Consider the following 25,884-nt stretch of genomic DNA (forward strand, 5'->3'; position numbering starts at 1 on the left):
AATTATAAGCTTAATTTATTTAACTAAACCGATTGAATGTCATAAGGTATGTTATTTATACATCAGGAGATTGCATGGATTAATGATGGACAAACTTTGACCCGCGGTTCAGATCCGGCCGACTTAGAACTTCTATCCGGATCACCACAGGTTTAAAAAAATGAAATTAAAACTTTTCAATTTGAGTGTTTAAAAAAAATCCATTTAAACGTGTTCCATTTTTTTCATACGCAGAAGTTTTTCTGAGTTAAGTTTTTTTCGAGCTTTTATTTAATTTTATAATAAATTATAGATAGATGGATAGAACCGCTCACAACCCCGGACTGATGCAAAGCACCTTACTTCTGTTACCTCAAAAGAGGCATAGTTGTGTCGGAAAAGTTAGCAAAGATTTATAGTGGTGGCTCTCCTGACTCCGTGCTCGCAAGTATCGAATCACTCGCGTCGTTCCCCCCACGAAGACAGCCATCAACCCGATGCAACGTACAAGCCATTTGACTAAAATGTGGAGCTGAAATTAATGCCTAGGGTAAAAATTTGCACGTGCAGTGGCACATAAGGGTCGGAGACCGCAGCCTGGCATTTCGAAAGAAGTGTGGAAAAGACTTGTGGGCAAGTAAGAAGAAGTAGAAGAAGTTGGTATGTTGCAGTGGGAGAGATTTGAGAATGTTCTAAATACACAATATGTACAAAATATATATACAGCACCTCCATTGTGACGGGAAACGAAGAAACAAAGCCTCCGTCCACAATGGTGGGCAGTTTTGTTTCCCTTTCCTTTTACGGAATATGCAATATGTACACACAGAGCCTCCACTGCAACGGGAATAATCAAACCGTTGACAGTGCTGAGCATTCACATTTGAATTACTCTCATAATAAATTATGTATTAGCCCGCCAATTTTTTTTTTAATTTTTTTATTTGGCCCATTCCTGAAAAAGTTTGCCCATCACTGGCGTGGATTATAATCACCGTGAATAAACCACTAAACCTGTAGTGTTGAGAAGAAACAAAATAAAAACAACAGCACATTTTTGTAACTAAAATGTGCCAACATACGAAATCTTTATCAAGTGCATAGACGAAGAGCTGAAACAGCACTCAGTTGTAAGGCTAAGTATTTCTAATCCCTTGCCTTTTAGAAACATCAGCTAGACTGCCATATTGTTAAAACTCTTGCAGGTATTTCAAGGTTTACTATGATGAACGTACCTAAAGTTTCTCCTACGTATCTTATCATACACTAACGTAACAGTTAGCATTAGAGATTTTTAATTTGGTTTTTTTTTACTGTCAAATATTTTGTTATGGATTATCTACAGAAAGAAAGAAAAGATAGGCGCTTGCATGAAATTTAAATTTTAATACCAAGAAGTCCAACGAACAGTTTCTTTTTTTTCCCATCCTCTGCTTCCTCCTAAAGTTTCATTAAACTTCAGGTAAAACAAGAAATGGTAATAATAATAATGATAATAACGAAAAAAAATCTACTTTGGTAGTTCGTATCCGGATCTTCACACTGATTAATAATGTCTCTTCGCTCCGACAGGAAAGCATAGCAAAAGAGAGTTTTAGAAGAAGAATAACAATAATAATAAAAAAAAAGCGTCGCGTTAATAAAAGGAGTTCATTAATTAAGAAGAACATCGAACTTGGAAATGGAAGCAGCCACCGGATAATTCATCGTCGAACAGGTAATCCACTGCCAGGCCGCGGCCGCCATTCAACAAAAAGCCAAGGAGGGATTAGAGGTCGGCTTATTAGATAAATGAATTCCTGAAGTCAACGGAAATGTAAACAAACCTTCAATCAAACTAATCTAATTAAGGATTATTCTTTACTTCCAAACTTCTCGCTAGAATTTTTTTTTTCTAAACTTGGTTCCCCTAAGTTCTTTCTTGTAATTGATGAGCGTGGTGAAAACTTTGCTTTTATAATAATGTTTTTGTGTTGTTTGTTTTCCGTCAAGGTGGTCTTTTCAAGACGGTAGTAGTCTTGTTTTCATATACTTTTAGATGTACATATGATTTAGACTAGTGGTTCTCAACCTGGGGGTCATAAGACACATTCAGGTTGGCGGAAAATTTGGACACCACTTTATTCTGGACAATGCCCGACATCACGCGGTTTTGAATGGAACCGCCCATAACCTATAAAACAGAATGTTCACAATACTATACCTTTATACCTTGGATATCTCTGTGACTTGAACAAAGTTTAATGGAACTTTAGGTGTCCAATTTTAGGACAAGTTATAGTGTACTATGATTTTCCGGAGTGAAATTAAGTATTTCCAATACTTAACTGTGTTAGCTGTTTTTCTCAGCTAAGTACGGAATGCCAGAATACCCTTTTGTCGGAAATAAAAGCAAACGTATATCCCTTTTTTAAATCGATTTCGCAATCACAATCCCATGCTATGACGATGATCAGTCTCAATATTATTTAAAGCAACATGGAAATGAATGATCAGTAGCTTCTAAATTTTGGATTGAATGAATGAACACCAAAACTCTACTTGCGAATTCAACCTGTAGCCGAGATCTTTCCCTGCCCAGCTTCATGGCTGAGTCTGGAACATTAGTGTCTCAATTGATTGCACATTAGATTAAGATTAGTAAACGTTTCCCAAACTTTTTGTTCCATCTTCAAAAACCTTTTGATCTTATCGCTCCTGACTCAAGAAAACTCATAGGATTATATTCTGATACCACAGCTTTTACCGGTCCTCCCTCCAGGACCACACCATCGCCCCCAGGGGGCGACATTCTCTATTTTGGGAAACGTGATCACGGTATAGGAGTCGTGATCACGGTACTGGCAAGTTTTATACCGAAATAAGTATCGTTACAATTTTGGTATATGTACTGCCAAAGAAAATGCGTAGAAATATTTCATATACTGAATTTGAAAGAGAAAGAAGTGTTTTTCAGTACGTTTAACTTCACATGAGATCATTTAAAATCGTATACAGTTCTCAGATTTGATTATTAAAGGGAGCTAAGATAGTTTTGAGCATGAAAAACGGGCAAGACGTATATCCGTATAATTTGATCACAATGTTTGAAATAATGACAGCCATTAATATAATTTCAAATACCGTATTGTTCCGGCACTATTCGGCGTACCGAAAAACTGCGAGGGAGATCAGCGTACCTCGAATACCAGTACTTTTGACATTTCGGGTAATTCGAGTCACAGGTTCCGAAAATTTCTTTAATATAATGGATTTGAACTGGATTTCAAGATTTAGGGGAATTGATTCGATTCGATTGGGAATCAACTGAATTGGTTGATTTCAACTTCCACTGTTTTCTCAGCATTCGAGAATCTTTTTCTGTTTTACGAACGAAGTTTGGAGTTCGAATTTTACGTTTGATTTTGCTATCGTAAACCTTGGTTTATAAGAAATTTCGGATAAGTTATAGGGGAGTACACTGCGAACTATTTTCGTCTTCTTTTGATCATTGTTCAAGATTTGCATAAATAGGCGAAAACTTGAAAAATTGCATTACAAAACAAGATATTATAATATTGACTGAAGCGACAGCATATTTCTCCAATCTCTGAACACGTAAAAAAAGGTACATAGCACAGTATCTGTTTTTCGTATTAAGTCAGAGCCACACTCATGTCAGGACTGGTCCAATATGGGTAAGTAGTATGACCACTAATTGACAAAGATCGTCAAATGTTGAAGACTACAACTATACTAAATCGCACATGCACCTAGTCTACATTCTTCTGAGGAACTTCTGAAGAATTGGTACAGATTGGAACGTGCGTGTACTTGTTGTGAACCAAATATGAAGTTTGTAACTGTGAATTGCTTGTTATGCGTAGTGCTGCCATCAAATTTTCTAACAATGAGTGTAGTGAAATGATTGAATAATTGTGCCGTTGCATTCCTGTTGCTCTATGTGTCGAGATTTCTTAAAGGGGAGATCGACTCGCATTCGCAGCCTAGAAGTCGGGAACCACATAAAAGAAAAAAATGTTGGTGTCTGGAGGTATTGGAAGGCAGGCCGAACAGAACAACAAGTCCTTTTCAGCTACCAACAAAAATCAAAGAAGGAATCTTCCTTTCCGATCTTCCAATCCGTCTGGCCACACATTGGTCGAAGAACGCGTTATTACACGGGGAGCGTTGTGGAAGCAAATACTCACCAAAGAACATTTGGGCATCTGGTTCAGTGTGTAGCAAACCAAATTATGCCGCTGTTGCGTTTTTGCATCAAGGGAAGGCAAATATTGGAAGCAAATATTTGCGAATGACTATTGGGCTGGGCTTGAAACGAGTGTGGCCTGGCTTTAAGCTCATAATAACCGGGTTTGAGCGATAAGTAAATGCTCAATTTGTGCTATTGTTATGTAATTCTACAGTGAAAATTATTATTTTTATTTTAACGTATTTATTGAGTATTTTCAATATAGAGTGATATCGATGTTCTTAATGTATCATGTCATGCTCATAGAACCTCGTTTTTCCTAGTATGCCGGAAATAGAGCAGAGTACAACATTCAAATAAGCTAGTGTTCTCTGATTTTTACGGCATGCCGCCAAATGCAGGGAAATACTGTAAAAAAATCCGCAATCAAAATGCACAACGTGGTGACTGAAAAAAAAAATGGCTGTAAAAAATATGGATGTCAAATGTATCTAAAAATACAGGGACCCAAAATAAGAGAAATCATTACGAAAAAAACAAACTAAAATGAACAAAGAAAATAAACTAAAATGAACAAAGAAAATAAACTAAAATGAACAAAGAAAATAAACTAAAATGAACAAAGAAAATAAACTAAAATGAACAAAGAAAATAAACTAAAATGAACAAAGAAAATAAACTAAAATGAACAAAGAAAATAAACTAAAATGAACAAAGAAAATAAACTAAAATGAACAAAGAAAATAAACTAAAATGAACAAAGAAAATAAACTAAAATGAACAAAGAAAATAAACTAAAATGAACAAAGAAAATAAACTAAAATGAACAAAGAAAATAAACTAAAATGAACAAAGAAAATAAACTAAATCAACCAGAAACTATAAACAAACAAATATAATGTTACTGAAAAATTGACCAGGGAAAGTAAATAAAATCTTGCCATTCGGATAAATGTTAAAAGTCACAACGTTTGCTTTTTGTTTCGTATTATCCAATTATTGTTAAGTAAGTTGTATACTACGTGAGATATTATAGGAATTTGCGGGGTGCATGCGTGGTGTAGCAGTAGTAGGTAGGGTAAAAAAGGGTTCGGGGATCCATGATGTTCTTAAGTCAGCCACCTCGTTGGGCAATTTGCCTGTTGTGGCGTTGTATTTGTATTTGTATTTGTATTTGTATTATTGCAGTTACACGAGTGTAGTAGTTGAAATTTTTTGATTTGATTATCTAATTTATTTGGCGGATTGATAACAACATTTTGGTATCCAAAAATCCTAGACACACTTCAGATAATTTCTTATATAATAAAAAAGGAAAAATAAACTATTGCAGTTAATAAAGTATCTTACTAATCTTATTATATACAGAACTGAATTATATACTCAGCAAAATTAATCACATGAATACTTCAACCAACGTGCGTTAAGCAAAGCAAATTACAGTATTCTCCATAGGAAAAAAAGGTGAGCATTATCATATTGGAAATAATCAACTAGCTATTTAGAAGAACACATATTGCAAAGTAAAGAGAAAAACCCATTCTATTAACCGGGAGATAAATACTGTACATACACAGTACCTATAGTGCTAATTTGAAGTAACAGAGTGTTATCCACTTATTACACAATGTATAAGATATATTATCCGAAATAAAACGTGAAATAATTACCCAAGTATGAGCAAATTATTGTTGTCAGCAACTAAATCAACTATATAAGTACCAGACGTTATTTTCCTGCAATTTAACATTCTCTCTATGAAATATTTATAGACTGAGAATCTTGTTCAGGTAATTTTTTTTCTATAAGAATTTTCTCTCTGATATGAGAAGAAAATTTGTTTTATGGAAATAAAATGCACTAGAAGAGCGACCGTACAGCGGATGTTTATTTCCCCCATTTTAGCATTTTATCAAACACCGTATCTGCATTTTAATATGGTAATTTGTTTATTTATTGATGCAAAACTGCACCCCTCCCCCCCCCCTCATTATTAATTCATAAAAAACCAATAAGGTGAACGTGGAAGATAATGTTACGTGAATAGACGAGAGAGAGAGAATAAATCGATTCTGATACACAGCCTGAGAAACATAAGGTTTCACGCCGTCCCGTGTAGTTTGCCAAATTGACTTTTCATTACTGCTACATGTTCGTCGACGTCTTTCCATTATACGTTAAATTTTACATCATATGTGAAGAATCAATAAACTTAGAACGATCAATGAACTTTGAATTTCAGAACTGATGCAGCATTTCCGTCGGTCTTACATTATCTTACCATACAAATAAGTACCGTAAACCAGGGTAACTTTAGGACAAGCATTATTTTCATATTTAAGATTTTATGGTGGGTCTGAGTTTTCGTGCCATCATTACGTTATGATCTAAATTGTTCACAACAATTAGTAGAATGTGCTAAGGGGCTTGAATATATATTCTGAGTGATGCTCTTGATTGTTGACGCCTTGTTTCTTCTATTTAATGATTATCATGACTTTATGCGAAACCTCTTAAAACTTTGATTAGTCAAAATCGCACGTCAAATGAAATCAAAAAAGTAGGTGATTATTCAATTCACAATTTCATGATGATTATAATTAATTTGCTGTTTGAATTGCTTGTATATGTTAATTAGGCAGTTTTAATTTTTTTGTGCAATGAAATGTAAATGCGTTACATTTGACGGGGAACTTATGTCCAAATTAGGACATAGCTCTCCAAAATTTGGTAATTTTAAATGATTTTTTTTTTCGTTTTTCTCTGACTTTTGAATCTGAAGTTACTTGTACGCAGTAGGCAGGAAAACATTAAAGTAGTCACACGAAGAGGACAAACTCTTTTACTTAATTGTTGAAAGTTGTATAAAAATGAAATTTCTAGTTCTTAAACTTTAAAAGAACAAAAAGGACTTAACTGGGCGAAAAATTAAGAAAAAAACATTGTGTTTTTAGAAACAAATTAAAAACGACAATTTTTTTCCATTGTAAAACTCCTCCTGTAGAATTTCTACAGACTATTATTGGGGTAACAATCACACAAGAGTACAAATATGGCTTTCAAAATTCTTGTCAAAGTTTCCTTAAGGTCCAGGGTAAATGTAAGACAAATAATTATGTCTAAGGACAGAGAAAACGATCGCGTTGGTCACTCGGAAAGTTTTTGGATGCATTAAAATTAGCAATGCATACAGACTCATTTATATTCGTGCTTTTAGAAGTATTATTTTGTTGTTTATCAGCAAAAATTAAGAATTAAATCACAGTCCATTTTTCTTTCCCCAAGTCTGTAACCGGAGCACTTTACGTGCTGGCAGAATCTTCAAGGCTTGTTGTTTTAGAGATTATTTCACTTTCGGGATGGGGTGGGGGGAGTGGAATAACTCAAGGCCATGCTTTGAATGTGGGGTTGATGTGACGCTAATTAAACTCGTGACCCATGCAGAAACTCGATTCAAGGTCAGCTGTTGCGTTGTCAAGTGTAGATCGAGATACATTATTTTTAATTGTAAATAATTAATGTCTCACTGTTTGGGGTTTAAATAAAGAATGTGTATGCGAAGAATCGGGTTTTAGGATGACTGAGTTATTTCCAGAACTTGGAGGTTCCTCTGGATTTTGTTGGTAGGTCTTTGATCTTCCAGATGAACCCATTCTACGGAAAGCTTTCAATATCTTGGCCAAGATATGTGAATCGGGCTGTGTCTGGTCCTTCAATATCAATGTTATATTGTTATGGTGGAGGTGAATGCACATTATTTCCGTCTATGGACACCTATTTTGTACTTATCTCAAAAAACCTGCTGAGAAACAGAAAAAAAACATTTTTCATTAAATATCGTCTCCTTTTTATTGAATGAAGCAGAGAAATTACCATTTGGTGTTCTACTTTTACAGAGCTTGTCTTTTGCCGGCGTGTCTTCCTTTGTGAAAAGATAAACGTGGGAATGTTTTTGTAAGTGGATCGCATTGTAGTTCCAAGTTTCATTGGTTGTGTTGATGTCTGAATTCTGAACATTTTAATGATTAATGAACAACATTGTGTGTCAAAGTTTTCCATCATACAATGTGTCCAATTCCCTTTCCGTTTCTGTTTGCTGATCCGTCAATGGGTGAGGAACCATCAATCCACATGAAACATCAGCCTATGAAATTTCTGAAAAATAAGAGGGTGGAAAATTCCTTCATTACGTATATTGAATGCGTAAGGCAGCCCTAATTTCTAGTGCAGCCATATGGAACCCAGATGGCAACACCAGCAATAACTCGAAACGAGCATAACTCTGAGAATTTAAACATGTAAGGGCTACGCATAAACACACAAAATACGTTTCGGCATGTACCGATTCGCTAGAAATTCCACAAAGGAATATGTTGTACGGGGTTAAATAGTATAGTAGTCCTTATTTCTATGCAAGTTCTCTTGCGGTACACCGTCGCATGGCTTTTGCATGATGGAAATTTTAAAATCTGTGTGAGGCTTGCTTGGGTTCTTTATCTACCGGTCTTATTACATCACAACGAATTTAATCCTTAACCGCTCAACTTTTATTTCGATCTTATAAAATTTTTCACAGTTAAGGACTCATATAGAAAGCCTAAAAAAATCAATAAAAAATCTATCTCGAATTGTACTGCTTGTACAGAGTCCTAAATTGTCCTGTACAGTTGATAACAAAAGACTGGTTCCTTGTTTTCGGAGAACTAACTTTGATGTTTTGAGAGGAAGGTTAGCGGAAGTTTTCAAAGACCGGTTGGAATCAGTAGGGGTGGTAAGTCAATGGGAAGAATTTAGTACGAAGCTGTCCTCTGTTTTGCACGACGTCATACCCTTTGTTCGAAAAAAGCGTGTTTGTACATCACACCCTCTATGGTTCACGGATAGCGTGCGGAACCTTTATCTTGAAAAGAAAAGAGCATTCAGAGAGTATAAAAGTGGACGTGGTGACCTATCATTGTTTACTGATAAAAGAAGACTGTTGAAGAAAGCGATAAGGGATAGCAAAAAGGAAGTTGAATCTAGGTTGGCAGATAACATTGGCTCTGACCCAAAATCATTTTTTCGATACGTCAATAATGGATGTAAGGGGACAGTTGGTCCCCTCTCGATAGGAGGCTCTAAGGTAGAGAGCAATGTAGGCATGTGTAGTGCTTTCAATGACTTTTTCGCGTCGGTTTTTAATGGAGATAATGATATTCGATATACGGGTGTTGCATGGGGTAATAAAACCCTCAACGATATTCAAGTAGAAGACGTGGAGGTCCTAAATCTTCTAAGAAATGTATGTGCAAGCAAAGCACCAGGGCCAGATGATATCTATCCCAGGGTTCTCAGGGAAGGTGCTAATGAATTGTTGGGGCCAGTCGCACAGGTATACAGGAGTAGTGTTGCTGAGGGTATCGTCCCGAGAGATTGGAAACTGGCTAACGTTGTTCCGATATTTAAGAAGGGTAGTAGAGAAGTGGTGTCTAATTATCGTCCAGTGAGTTTGACGAGCTCCCTCTCGAAAATTTTGGAAATTATCATCAAAAGGCAGTTTGTGAAGTGGATAGACGAGAATAATGTATTGTCGGATAATCAGCATGGGTTCAGGAAGGGGAAGTCATGTGTAACTAACCTCCTTTGCTTCTATGATTACGTGACTAAGGCTTTGGGTAAGAGCAAAAATGTCGACGTTGTTTACCTTGATTTCCAGAAGGCATTCGATCGGGTACAACATGGCAAACTCTTGAAGCGTTTACACGAGATTGGAATAGGGGGCAACTTGCTGAATTGGATAGAATCGTGGTTAAGACATAGGTCGCAACGAGATAAGTGCATGGTCGCTCATTTTGGTTCGAACAACCCATGGTTATCTTACGAGTTGAATGGTGTCACTATCCCGGATGCAACTAGAGTCACCGATTTGGGAATTCTCATTGACGAGCGACTTAAGTTTTCTGAACATTGTTCAGCGGTTGTCAAAAAAGCGAATAGAATGCTTGGTCTCATTTTCAAAAAGGTCTCTTCGCGTTCTCCTAAAGTCATTCTTCCGCTTTTTCGAGGCTTAGTTCGTCCTGGACTGGAGTATGCGGTAAGGTTTTGGAGACCATACCTACAGAGGGACATAGACTTGATTGAAGGGGTGCAGAGAAGAGCTACGCGTGTCCTTATTGGCACACAGGGCTTGAGTTATGAAGAGAGACTTCATTTTTTGAATATGTTTACATTGGATGAACGCAGGTGTCGAGGAGATATGATCGAAGTGTTCAAAATTTTCAATGGGATGGATAGGATGGACCATGAGCTTTTAGTACACCGCCAATCAACCGCTTTTACAAGGGGACACCAGTATCGATTGGTCAGGGACAATGCAAGGTTATGGTGTCGCAGGGAATTTTTCTCTAATAGGGTTGTTAATAAATGGAATAGCTTACCCCCGGAGGTAGTAAATTGTAACACAATTGACACGTTTAAAAAGAAATACGATAAACATGTTGGGGTAAATCGAGAAGCTATCCATTCTTAGAATAAGACAACCATAAGTATTCTTTATGGGCATTGTATAATATTTTATCATGTGTATATATTGTTTATAATTTGTGTTAATTGCATTTTTAATGGGGTTGCTGTATTTTTGAAACATATGACATCCATATTTTTATGGGCATCTTTTTATCAGCCACCTCGTTGGGCATTTTGCCTGTTGTGGCGTTGTATTTGTATTTGCATTTGTATTTGTATAAATAGGCCGTATAAAGCCTCAAAAATAATTCATCGCCCATAAAATAATTAATATGTTTAAAAAGAAATACGATAAACATGTTGGGGTAAATCGAGAAGCTATCCATACTTGGAATAAGACAACCATAAGTATTCTTTATGGGGCGCATTGTGTAATATTTCATCATTATATATTGTTTGTAATTTCATTTTTAATTGGGTTGTTGTATTTTTGAAATATGTGACATCCATATTTATTATAGGCATCTTTTTCTCAGCCACCTCGTTGGGCATTTTGCCTGTTGTGGCGTTGTTTTTTATTTTTGTACGTGTATTTGTATAAGTAATATTACATTACAGATATACAGCTACCTTCTTTGAGACTCAAGCTATAATAAGAAAAAAAATCGGGTTGTAAACAAAACATTTTAACAAAGTAGTGAAAACAGACCCACACATGCTTTGCAAAAAACAAAGAGTTGTTGTTTGCGTGGGACCGCAAAATATGTAAATCTATTGTAAGATGAACAATTTTCTTGAATTACGAAAAGACTGCATGATGCCATCTTTGGGCACGATACGAAAGATAGGCAGGAAAAAAATATTAACGCATTTTTAGTTCCCAGGAGTTCCAGTTTTTTTACGTTACAAAACTTTCATAATAACCTAAGCATTTTGCTACCTTTTTAAGACACGGGAATGTATACGTTATTGTAATTGTTGAAACAAGTAGATGATGTAAAAGAAAAACACCATCGTTATTATTCTCCAAGAATAGGAATTAAAATTCTTAAAAAAAATGAAAGAAGAAGAAACGACGCGAAACTGGATAAGAATAGTGTTGTTCATTGACTAAGAGACTTACTCGTACGAAATTATTCCACCCTCATGATTAATTCAAACTAATTACTTCAAAGACTGTATGCACCATTTTTTGTGTGTTCCTCTCAAGACATAATAATAGCGAAGAAGAATGAGTTTGAAACACATTTTTCTGTTTTATTTAAAAAATTTTTTCCTCCATCCCGCTGCTGTTTTTAATTAAGAGATATTCTTAATCGCTTGAGCTTGTGCCCTATGTTTCGAAATTAATACTCGAGTCCCGAGAGACTTTTGTTGTGTTCTTTTTTTTGCCCACTCGACGGAGGTTAATTGAGAATCGCCTACATTCGAAATTCGGTAGCTTGTTTTGTTTTTAATCAACTGGTGACCTGGAGATGGATCCTTCATCAGTTATGGATGCATCTGGAGAGGTCGATTAAATGGAAAGAGAAGGAACAACGTGTTACCGATTACATCTCTTAATGAAAGAGCGATATCGAGATCGAATTTATGGAATTTTTTCGTCTGTGGATGCTTCCGTATAATTTTCTTTTATTAGTCTGAAGAAAGTGAGGACGATAAATATCAACCTTTTTTGCTGCTACGCTAGAGTATGTCTTGAACGTATTTGTTGAGGCGGAATGGAGAATTCGCTCACTGCAGAAAATCACTATTCTAGTTTCACTGGCTCCAATTAGAGCTGACGTTGATGTTTTTCCGTCCGATGCGGAAAGGAAGAATAAAAGCGAGAGAATGGAAGAAATCAGTTTTTTCCTTCCCAAGGAAAAAGGAGTCATAGGATTATATTACGCTGCACTGGTGTCTAGAAATGGGTTGATCGCCTTATTCACCAATTTCACTGAAAATACGAGGTGAACAATCCACGAATGTCACTATACAGGCTGTTACAAATTGTTCGCACAGCGGAAATCTTTGCCATCGTTGACATTCAAAACATACTTTCAATTTCAAAAAGTTTCAAATTAGGTCTAGTTAGTTAAATTATCAAAATTTGTTTGAGGGATCGTATACATGAATAAATAGAGAAAGTAACTTTTCATATAGTCCCCGAGAGCTCAGAAACCATATAAGGAAGTTATTGCCCTGTTTCTTCAGAGTCCAACAAAAAAAATCCCATGTCTCTAAGTGAAATATTCACTGAGATATTCGAGTTCAAAATACGGAGCGAATTTGGGAAAAAACAGCGTTAAATGCAGGTAAAACGGTTTTTCCGCATTTAGAGCGCTGTTTTACCCCGATGTTGACACATAATATAAAAATATTGAAAAATTTAATTACCATTGTTTAAGGAATAATTACTTATGATCGATTAATCATAAATGAAATAGTCTAAACAATAAATTAATTGAAGCATAAATGCGGCACAATATCTAGAGTATATAATTAAGCAATGTCATATTTTTTGCTATTTAATAAGACACAAAAACTGCCCTTGTAACATATTCAATTAGAATTAATTTATCCGGACTATTCGCGTACAGCCTATGACGTCGTCACGGACAAAAGGTGGTTTGCGGACCATAGGTTGAGAAACACTGGTTTAATAGATATTAAGCATTCATAAACGAACCAACAGGTAAAATATGCACATCAATGACAGACAATTATATAATACAAAATGGTGCTTATCAATATTAGACCAGTATGCAAACTAATATGAAGAAAGTATTTAGACTACTACTAATAGCACATACTCCCTGTATAAATTTCTTTGCGTAATTTCTAATGAATTGTTATAAGCTGAAACGCGTGTTCTGACATGTATTTGTGTACCTATTTATGTTTATGTATTTATATTTTTAAAGTTATGAATGTTCCGTGCTCTAGTGGTGCTTCCATTATCTTTGTATATTTATTAGTGAAAACGGTGAAATCCCAAATTTTGTGTCATCTAAGTAAAGTAGACTCTAAACCATAGTTTCCTAACCTTTTTTGTCCCATCGGTCCCTTCCTCAGAAATGTTTTTCTCTCATTGCCCCTAACGCAATCTAACCCATAGAATCCTATGTTATAATCGTAGCTTGTACCGCCCCCTGGAACATCCCATCGCTCCCCGGGGGCGTTAACGCCGACGTTGGGAATCACTACTCTAGACTATCAGGCATATTGTGGTGGAAGGGCGAGTCGGATAACAGAAAAGCTCTATAAATGCTCGCTTTCTACCCACTTCCACATCAAAAACCAACGTTTATATACAAAAACAAGTTCTTATTAATATTTTCCGAGTAATAATTCCTGTTCTGTACTGAAGTATATGTTTTGGAAATTTATTACAGAGTAAATGGTCCAGTAAAAATATTTGGATACATTTTAGGATAAATTATATTACGTCAAACTTGATCGCAGGAAATATAAATCCCTTAATACTATAGAGTACAAATACGTACGCTTTCAGGATAAACAATAAAAATGTAGGTTCCTTTCTTCCAAGAGTTATTTAAACTTATTTGGCAATAATTGATGGGGAAAAAAACAATCGATAAATGATTAATGTCAAAAGGTAGACCTAAGATGAAAGTGCCAATACTAACAGCTTTTAGTTTTTGAAAAAATCCCTGATAGATGACTGCTTCTCCATTTTAGTCCTCTTCAGCAAAGCAATGTTCCTCCACTTAAGTCGGATTTTCCTAGGAGGTTATCTGCGCCGCGTGCAGCGTGAAGACTCTGGTTAAAAAACCCTGAATTTTAAATTTTTAACTAATTAATGCCCCCTACTTCACTCTGCACACGGTGCAGAAATGCTACTCCTAGTAAAACCCGGCTTTACTCTCTAACCCACATAAAAACTGGTTTTGAGGTGTGGCTAGCACAGTGCGGGATAATGCTCGATTTCACGCAGCCACACCCTAAAACCGGTCCTTCGCAGCTTTGGAATCATAGAGAATTATTATGTATGAGTTTTTAACTAGGCCGGATGGTACAGAGACCGGATATTCGCTAGCCGTACAGTCGAGAGTCTACTGTATTACGTTGAATGGTCTTACTGCTCTCTGCTGCAGAAAGAGATCTGAAAAAATATATTCATGAAACATATAAGCGCTCCTCATGAAGCGCATAAAAATCGCAAACCACAATCTATCTCTATTTCACTGATCATCCACAACAGTGGTCAATCGCTGTAGGGGAGGATTTCAGCGGTGACATCTAGGCTGCTTATCATCGATATCAATCCCTATTTTTCTGGCGAAAATCACTGAATCGACATATATAAAAACTTGTCAAGTAAGTCTACGAAGTTAGAAACGAAAGTGTTAAAGAAGTATTCCATCAGAAGTCCATTCGTCGTGATGAAAATGCTCCTGGTCCTATAGACTAAAGAAACTACGAATGATAAAGCCTTTGATTTCGAGTAAAAAAAAAAACAGGTACTGAAAACTGATTTTGTTTTTACTTTTTACTCGGAAAATATCTTCCGCTTCACGTACAAAGAAAGAATTAAGACAGCGCATAAGCTAACTTCCGGTAGGAAACTGAATAACAAAAATGTCTTGAAACTTAGAGCTGCTTCTTCAGAATTCTTTTTCTATATCTTCAAGCCACTCCAGAAAAAAACGTCCTTCTTTTTTCTTTAAAAAAAGTGAAAAAAAAATCGTAATTTCAGTCTTCAAAACCAAAAGGCATCAATTATTTTTTTTCCCTTTGAAAAGTATATTTATTCTTCTTTTCTTCTTCTGAAAGGGATTTTTTTTCCCGGTTCAACCACTTACAAGCATTTCGGGCAAAAATAAAAACTACATTTTACATTCCAGTATATTTTTATGCAATTTTTTCCTCCTTCGAAAAATATTTTTCCTCCACTTGAAAACTTTTAGTAAGATAAAAAGCGAGTGAAGATTTTATACTCGAATTTTCCTCCCTTTTTTTTTACGGTTCTAAAGTTCCTTCCGTCTTTTAGTAATGGCGGTGTTTCGTGCTTGTATCTGAAGCATGCAACTGTACTTTATTTTATTTTTTTCAGGTGGATTCTTGAGAATAAAATAAAATAGGATGAAAGAGAGAAAGAGAGAGAAAAGAGAGATTGAATATACAATCTACTCATATCCTATCTTTCTTGGAAGTTAAGATACAGAAAAGCGTTTCAGTATCGTCTCTTCCGCGGTATTTGGAACTCGGGGCATTACATCGATTTAGAAGAATAGACGCTCTTCCATCAATCTCTAGCAAGCTATAAATATGTTGAATATACTGGACCGTCACTTTTATACTTTGCCATGACTTCATTTGTCAAATCTAAGGTTTCATTAGGCCAACCAGGAGTAGAAATCGTTTATGATAACCACTTCCTGTTCCATGTATCCGTCCCATCAGTCACTTCTCATTTTGTGGTATGCGTTAGGACAGTTTAGTGCAGCTTGTGCTGATTTTCCTGTACTAGCGGGTCCCCAGAAAAGTATATAGGCTGTTTAGATAAGGTTTCTGACCTTCATTTGTCAAATCCAAGGGCTGCTGCAAGATCTAGGCTTCCCATGCTTTCTTATGGGAAAAATCTGCTTCGTTGAAGGAACCTTTATAAATTAACTATCCCGTTTGGTCACTCAAATGTTTTTTAGAAATTCTATGGATATTTTTATGAAATTTAAATGCTACTACTAGTAGTAGTAGTAAGTCTTGCAGCTGAAGAATGAACTTCTAATTCCTACCTAGAAAAGAAAAAAAAATGTTCCATCGAGGCTTGTTTCTTTCGTGATCAACCGAAGAAGTCGCCATATTAGTTCCCTTGGACATGGTCTGTATGTCCCTCAAAACCTTCACTGAAAAAGGGAAATATCAAGTAACGAAAAAATCCTCATTGGTTACAATTGAAGAATGCTCTGAAGGCAAAATTATATTCTGTGGTCACACTGCAGATTTCCAAGAATTGCGTTTTTACTCAAGCGTTTTCCTTTCTTAAAATGTTAGAGAATGTTGTAACAGTGTTGAGCCATTGAAACACATCGACATTGAAAAAAAGATGTTGAATAGATGTTGCAGAAATTTTTCAGTTGCTTAAAATACCTATATTCTACTCTACTCGTTTCCACGCAATGTTGGCAGAATAGAACGGATTTCACGAGACGTCATCTCATCGAAGGCCTTGAAGTTATCTTTCAGCGCCATCGCCTTTTCTCAATATCCACGGATCGGCTTTCCTTCCGTCGATTACAAAACGGAAATTAAGACTAGGGAACTGAATCCCGAACTGCGAAAACTATCTCTTCGACCGTTCCTTCTACCCCATCCACCGATGCTACAAAAGCATGTATTAATCGGTTAAGCACAGATTCTGGTATGCGAATGGGTGCAGCTTTCGATCAAAAGTAATTACCAAAGATAATGCAGACGAAAATGGAACGACAGTATATAGCCGTAATAATATTTTTAATCAATTCGATTTCATTCTTGAATGCTTCTACTGCAAAGAAAATGAGTTATTCTTGTATGTTAATAGCTCTTTCTGAAGGATGAAATGAACTGGGGGGAAAATTAAGAGCTATGAGAATATTTTTAACGCGCATGACATCTAAAAAACTACACTCAATAACACGATAAGTTAATTTTTCTGCGTGTTAGACGTAAAGTTCTTTTTCCAATAATCAAAAACAAAATAGAAAATAACTGGAACTGAAAGATATTTTCGAAATATTCTCTGAAAACAGCAGATAATTTTTATGAACAAGCAATCAACCAAGAACGAGGATGAGGACAAACATAAGGACATAGTGAGTTTCAGAATCTGCGAAAAACATTATAGTTTGATAGAGAATATGAATGAGAAAAAGTTTCCAAGCGTCTGCTTTTGTAGGGGGAAAGAAAACTCAAGAAGCTTTTGGAAAGATTCCATTCTTTCCTTTTGTTTCTACAAGTTTCTCTGGCACCATGACGTGTCAAAACTCGCCAAGTTTGTTACCAATTTAGCAAGATTTACAGAGAAAAGCGTTAGTTTTCATTTTTGCATAACATAGTGACTATTTACACTATTTACAGGCAAAAAATGACATCCCTAGTGATATAAATGACTATTTACATAATTTCCGTAACAATATACAGTAAAATCCCTCTTAACGGACACCACTCAGATGCAGTCACTCCTCTTTTACGGCCAAATAATAATTTACCGTTGTATAATAAAAATATACATACTCTTCTACAGACAACAGTGCATGTTTTTTACTCGCTAATCATTACATTCCTAGAGAGAGAGAGAGAAAGTGCTATCATCTCTCTCAATTTGCTCCATTCAAATCTCGTCGAAAGGGGGGGGGGGGGGTTGCTATTTTAATGCCTGAAAACGAGAAATTTGCGATTATAAAACCAATACGGACTATAAAAGCAATGCCACCATTATTTACCCTTTGTTCATTTTGTTTTTGTACTTATAAAATGCGTCGCTGTCGCTAAATTTATGCGGAATCAAAATAATTAGAAAGACAAGTGTACGTTTTTCTATTAAGTTTCTATCAAGAAATATTTAAGTAATTGTACAATTTTACGAATTTTCTCATCTTAAAATTGAATGCGTCTAAAATAAGTTATCTATTTTAAGTTATATTTATGGAGTAACAATGGTAGAAGACACTGAGATACAAATTAGTTCAAAATAAACGTGTGAATTGATATAATGAAGTTTCTCTGAAACGATATTCCCACCAAGAGCCGAGATAACGACAAACTCGTTATATCGCCAAAATTCTTTAGGGCGGATGGTGGTGTTACAACGGGTTCAAATGCATTCCTTGTTATAATGAGTTGGGTCGAAAATCTTTCTCTGTAGAGAGAGTCATAATGCACTTGTGTTCTTGTCTTGGACAGAGAGAACTTCAGCCTCGAGCATACTAAGGCACCATCTATTGGTGGTCAACTCAAGTCCAATATGAAATGAAATTATCAATGTCCTTTCCCAGAACCGAACCCGTGGAATTGACGGTACGTTTGCGCTGGTGCTGCCACCTTCTTCCATATCTTGAAGTGAACATGACAAATGCTTGAATTTTCAGCGGACCACTACTGTGCCACCAACCGAGTTCGAAGCTGGATTCTCACGATGAGGGTCTAGCACGATGCCCACATGACCGACTGACGTCTCGAATGGTAATGATACCGGAATTTTTGAGAGATTTTGAAATCTGAACCATTCGATCTCTGTGTGTGAGGCGCGGGGGAAAAAATCTCATTTTAATACTCTTTTTTTCACATGAATTTGCTTTCCATACGTTTTTCTGAATGATTTTATTGTTTGATCATTCTGAATCATTTGAAAAATTTGACGAGCAAAATATGTTGTTTATCTTCTACTCAGGCCCCTTAATGTCATTTAGCAGCATCGGGATACGTATAAGTGAATGAGAAGCTGATGAAAGAGAAAAGAGAAAAAAAAAACTAAAATTGCTCGCTGGAGGCTTTCTCCGCTACTTCTGTTAATCAAATTGACTGTATCTAGTTAGATTTAGAGCAAATTAAATCAGGAGAGCGGAACAATTTTCACAAATTGGCAAACATCTTGTCTAACAGCATAGCAAACAACGAGGGTTTGCACAAGGTTCAAGGAGCAATTAAACCTAATCTCTGCAAACTAAACTTCTACGGAAATCAAAGTAGAAAAGTCTTCCACCGTGCTTACTTTGATGTTTTTGGACTCTGACATGACAGTGCCGTGACTTTTTTTTCCCGATTCTTAACGACTGATTTCAATGACTTTGATGATACCAGATGATGCTGAAGATTTTTTTTATTAAGTAACTAATTAACATGGTGTTTATCATTTAGTGATAATGAAAAAATATTAAGCTCCTTCTAGAATAAAACCGCATTTACATTTCTGTATTATTGTTTGCTTGGCATATAGCGGAGTCTCGCTTATCCAATTTGAACGGCAATGAGGTTTTCCCCACCGTTGGATAACTGAAAACATCCGATTATCCGGCCCTTAATCCAACTGCTTAAAGCAATACAAAGCTAAATAATTTATCATTTTTGGTACATTTGAAATTTCAAAAATGTGACGTGAGTGTTGTTTTTATTCTGAAACCTACCAAATATATGACTTTTTATGAATTTCAGAGATTTGTCTCTCATCATACCCTTTTTTACATTCTTAGATATTCCTTAGTCCTACACAGTTGAGATTGAAAAAGGCTCTCTAGTTTTAAAAGATCTTCAGGCTTCCAGCATTAATTCATTACGCAGTTGCTATGACCCGTAGACACTGGATAAGGGAGGCTGGATAAAGTGACCTAATATTAATTATATTTTGAAAGTAAATTTACTATATAAGTGCTCAGAGAATAACCGCAGACCTCAGTCTAGGGATCAAGACCTCCTTCCAACTGGAATTTATTGCATTCGTGAGAAAAATGGAACAGAATATAATAAAACCCATGCTTGGTAAAAAAACAAAGGAATTTAAAAAGGAGTTTTTTTTTTGAAAAATTCAAGCAACTCGGGTTTTCCGGAACCTCGAAATTCCGAGATTCTACTGAACCAAAAATTATTGAAAATTAAGTAAAGTTTTGAATATTCTGATGTTTGTAGAATTCAGCTATATTTGTTTAACTGAGGAGTTTTAAACTCTGCATTTTTCAAAAGAGAACAATTCGACTTTTTTTCGAAATGCACTTTTGAACTATTTCTGAACCTTTGGGATGAGCTCTGTCGTATTATGCAGCAGGATTTATTCGAACAGGAATAATTTTAGTCGAAATTATTCTGTTAAGTGCGTCGTTTCTACCAAAAGGAAACATATCTACACTGTTTTACTTCGGTATTTTTCATTCGAAAGGAAGCGTAACAATGCGGTTGTCCTATTGGCGTGTAGGGATTTTTTCAAAACGGCACATTTTTTAGCACATTCAAAGTCACATTTTACAATAGAACCTCCAGATAACGGACACCCATGGGACCGAAACTTTTTTCCGCTTACGACGAGTATTCGTTAATGAATAGTAAAATCCATTGAGTCCTGCGAACGTAATTCAAAAAGCGTCCGTCGGTGGACGTGTCCGTTAATAGGAGTGCCCGTTATAAAAGGTTTCATCGTAGAATTATCGTGTCTTTTACGTTATTCACGAGACGGAAGTAAAGGAGTAAGTTGTTGGCAGAAAGTGAAACTTTCTGAAAAATCAACGCATGGCGTAGACATTTCCAATTTTTTCGGGTCTAACCAGCTCCAATTTGGATCAAACGGTAGCATTTATACAAATGTTCCTTCGAAACAGAGCATTTCAAAAATTTGAATGTGCGTTGATCAAGAAACACAATATTTGAATATTCTTATACAATTCCCTTATGGTCTCTCTGTTGCGTTATTTTCTACTTTTATAAAGAAGTCCATTTTTTTACACTTTTACTGCAAATTTAGCAAAAAGTGGAAAAGTTCCCAAAAAATAAGCTCCTCAACAAACTAGCGTTGCTCTATATTTTTGCCGCCTTTGAAAAAAAAAATGTATTGAATGATTTTTTTCTCCTTAAATATTTTAATCGTATCGATAATACTAATCTTTTATACGACAACGTTGTGCATCAGGACATTTCTACTGACATTTATGATAAATTCTTATATAGTGTATTATGCATACCGGTGTGTGTGTGTATACTGAGATTTTTCTCTTTCATCGCAAAGAAAGTGTTTTCTCATCGATGAAACCATATTTTTGTGAAAGCGTTTTCATGATATCCCTGCATATTTTTGAAAAGCCTGTCAACTCTCGAAGAAGATATGTTTATTTTGTTCTCATGCTGCTGCTTTTGCACTCGGTTTTCTATGGCAAAAAAAGAAGAAAAAAGCAGCTGAATATATAGAAGAATAGAACCGTATAAGATGGAAAATAATCCTGGAGATATATGAAAAATGCATTTGCCTAGATAAGGCTAAGAATGGTGGGATATCCATTATTATATTTAATAAATGGATATGAAATATATATATATATAAATGATCATCCGAAAAGAAAATTTGATAGAGAAAAAAGTTGATGCATATGCACTTTTATATTGTTCAGTAAATACGAATAATTATTGATTTTGAGTCGTCCAGAAAGAATGTTACCTAGTTATAGAATGCATTTCCAGCGATGTTCATTTTGATTTCAACCCAAATGGGATATAAATAACCATTATAAACAATGAAAATATTATATTACGATGTCTGTTATAACGATATTTGCTTGTGTTCTTCAAACGCTGCCCCTCGGTTCAGCAAAGTGGTCTACATATTTCATTTTTGAAAAACATAATTCTGCCTTTCAATTTCCATTCTGTCTCTGTTTTTGTCATTTGTGTAAATTATTTGCGAATTATTCCTCCTAGTTATTTATTTTTTGAATGTTCCGAAAATTATTTGTTTTTATTTATCATTTTCCAGTCAGCAAATTATTTTTCCTATTTAATTATTTTTAAGATCCACATATTATTTCTCATATTTATTTACCTCCAGCAAATTCTTATCATCACTATTTATTTTTGTTAGTCCATAGATTAATTTTACTCACCGCGTATTTATTTTTTGCTGGTCCACAAATCAGTTCTCTCATTTTTTTTTCACTTCAAAATACTGAAGACAGATGGCAGAACTTGCACAATAAGGAAAAACATAACTGACAACATAAACACGTTAAGGTCTCACAGAATATGCATTCCGGATATGTATCGATCCGTTAAAAAATTCGCAGAGGGATGTGTACGAGATGAATGTACGGTTTAATAGTAGTATTATTTCTCAAATTTCACCGGATCGCGGGTTTAAAAAAGTTGAAAAGGAATTGCGTATGAACCGATATTAATCTCTGTTCTTAATGCAATTTTTATATCGTTGATATATTCTATCCATAACGACGCGATTCTCTGTTCCCTTGAGTATTGTTGAGTATGGGTTTTATTGTATATACTACGGTGAATATGATAAATCCAGTTGTTACATATAATATCCAGTTATTATGCATAATCGTGAGCACTTTCGTAAGTTTGATAAATTTCCCTAAATTTATCACTTTTGCCGGAGATTATGCATAGTATCAAAGCGCCGCTAGTAAATTTGAGAATTTCTTTAATTTAATCACTTTTAGCGGCGATTATGCATAGCAGCCAAGTATCGTAAATTTAATAAGTACTACTTTTACCGGCGATTATGGATAACATCCAAGCGTCGCGTCATTGGTAAACATGATAAATCGTACTATATGATATCCCACGGGTGACCAACTTCTTGCAAGGGCCAACATAATCGTCAGCTGTAGCGTGCCACTGCATAGGCCGCACTAGTAAAATGACCCCAGAAAATTTTCAGATTTGTGTCTGCCATAAGTACTGTAATATGGTGAATAACGGGCAATTTAGGTTTCACCCTGGTCTCTGTTTCTTCATAAACTGATACATATAATGTTTATTCGGTTCTTACTACGTAATGCAATGCATCAAAAACTACTGTTTCTTTTGCTGATTTGTCCATTCAATTACATCCGAAGTTTCAATTTTGCCGGCAAATTTTTTTTTCTACATTTTTCTGCATTTACTTTTATTTCTTACTCCTCATTTGGCAACCAGTGCGGCCATACGCTTCGAATAGACGCTCAAAGAACTGATTCACGCACCAGTAGACTTCGAAAGGAGTTTTATTATTGAGATGGAAAGCGTGGCAAAAGAAAGTCGTATGGATAGTATTAACTATCATGCGTTCATGCGTAAACCCGTGATGGTACCATGATAAAATGGACTAGTTACGTATGTAGCAGGGATATTACTTATAACTTTGAAAGGATGCGTTCACGTGTCATTACCTGGAGCTCCAGTATGTCCATGAGATTACACGGAAGCAGGTTTACGATACGTGTATTTCTATAACTTGTGTTACCCTCTTAGAACAGAATATAGGTATTTTGGTTTCAGAAAGCGCAACTTGTTTCAATGGGGAATGCCACCAATCGCCATGTTAAAATCTAGAGTTTGATATCTCCTTGAGATGGGAAGCAGCATGTGTCCGGTCCTTCAATGTTCAATGTACAATGTAGTTTCGATGTGCCATTGTGAGTTCGCATCCACTTCAAGAAAGTTTCGTCACTGTGAGCAAAAAATGAAATATGCATTCAGCTACAAATACAGGGGCCACGAAAAGGCAACTTATACAACGAAGTGGCGGAAAGAAATGGGGATGGTAGGGAAATGGCCATAATAAACTTTAAGAGCAATACACGTGCACGAAAAGGCAGTTTTTACTCAAATGGCTGTTTTTAACCAACCACCTTTGCCATAGAGATTCATCAACATCTCTAGAATTTAGGAGAGCCATGATGAAGAAACCCAATGCTCTGTAATTCGTACTAACCAGCAACGCCAATCTATTCTACTCCATTAATTGATGCGTAACTGAAAACAGTAATTATAAATTTAAACACAAGCCAAAAATATAGTGTGTACATTCACCGGAGAATAACGATATTTACCAGATATCGGTCTTTCACGGTAACATGGTCAGACTCTCTATGTATATGTCACCGAGAAAGACCGATATCTGGCAAATGTCGATATTCTCCGGTGAATATCAGCATTCACATGGTCGCTTGGTGTATATCCGAAATATTTGCTACCGATAATTATCTCTCACTTACACCGGCAAATGTTGACATTGAGCATGCACTGATGCCGACATGCACCGGTGATTGCCCGAATATATATGGATGTAACCAACTATTCTGTCTTTCACCGACGTATTTTTTTTGGTCTTTCTTTGTGTTTTTCTTCGTTCTCGTGAGTTTTACTTAGCGTGTTGTTTATTTTTGGGTCATATTCTGCGGTGATTTTCTTTTTTTCAGCGCACGTTGGATTGTGAGATAAGTGGTTTTTTTTTTTATTATATTGCTCTCATTTTTTTTTTAATTTTCGTTGTGTATTTTCGATCGACTTTAATTTATTTTTCTCGTTCGCATTTCATTTTCGTTGTTTTTTCGCCAGGTTCGCTCGCTTCTTTGATATAAGTTCGTAGGTTTTTGGACGTTAGTGTTAGCAAACAGTGTATACTTTTTCCCGGGTACTCTCAATAACTTTGTTTTCCTTCCATTTGGGCCTATTGTTGTAGTGTAAGTGTGATGAGATAGTTAGCTAATTCTAATAAGTATAAATTGTACTTCGTAGCTTAATACTTTTTTTAGAGGGTGTTGTATTCTTTATATACATATTTATTTTATTCTTCTTGATTTAGTGTTGAGCATTCTACTTTACGTAATTTTTTCGTATAACGTATATTTTGCATAGTAATGTATTTTACATTATTTTAATTTCCAGTTAACGTTTCTCATTTTCCTATTTTCAAGTATTATTATTATTATCTAGCTTTAGCAATAGTGTTAGTATGCCTCGACCTCGACTAGTGTTGTGTAGAGCTTGCGACGGGAGGTTTCCCTGGTCTAGGGGTATAGTAGCTGATAGTTTCAATTGTAAAGGGTGCTTGGTTAGGAAAAGGCTGGAACTCGAGGTCGAAGCTTTACGGGAAAAAGTTAGGGTGCTAGAGGGCCCGGTTATAACGGAGCCTCTGGTCGTCGAGCCACCTGTTGATGAAGAAGCAATCTCCACGAACAACGACATTTTAGAGGGCGAATGGGTGGTCGTGGATGAGGTAGAGGGGGATAGTGATAGGGGTTTAATCATCGGCGATTCTATGGTTAGGGAACTTGGGAACCGAGTGTGTAGGGATTTTCGGGGTTTCGAGCGCTGTTGTCTTCCTGGGGGGAAGATTGGCAACGTTCGAGACGTTTTTCATCGCCGAAAGTTGCCCTTGCGGGTGATTCTGTGGGTGGGAACAAATCAGGTAGGAGCGAATATTAGTGAGTCTCTGTCAGAATACCGGGATTTACTATTATCCGCTAGGGAGGGGGGTTCAGATGTGGCAGTGATTCCAGTGCTGCCAAGGGGTAGTAGGGGAATATAGGAGTAGGATCCACCAATTCAATATAGGCCTGAAGGACATTTGCTCCTCACTTGGGGTCACGTTCTTGGAGCTTCCTGCATTTACCGATAGGTGGCTTCGTTCGGATGGGATCCATCTAAATAAGAGAGGGGTCTGGGAGGTTTACGATAGTCTTAGGTCAGGTTTTTTACTCCCAGACCACGTAGTCGGGAATGCGGGTTAGTTAATGATAATCACAACAGTACTGACGGAAAATTACCCACCTCTGACTTGGATGGCTTCTCGATTGACACTAAAT

Source organism: Pholcus phalangioides, unplaced genomic scaffold (assembly GCF_987345545.1).
Source record: "Pholcus phalangioides strain wild (caught in Gottingen) unplaced genomic scaffold, Ppha-v1.0 ptg000015l_1, whole genome shotgun sequence".
Lineage (NCBI taxonomy): Eukaryota > Metazoa > Arthropoda > Arachnida > Araneae > Pholcidae > Pholcus > Pholcus phalangioides.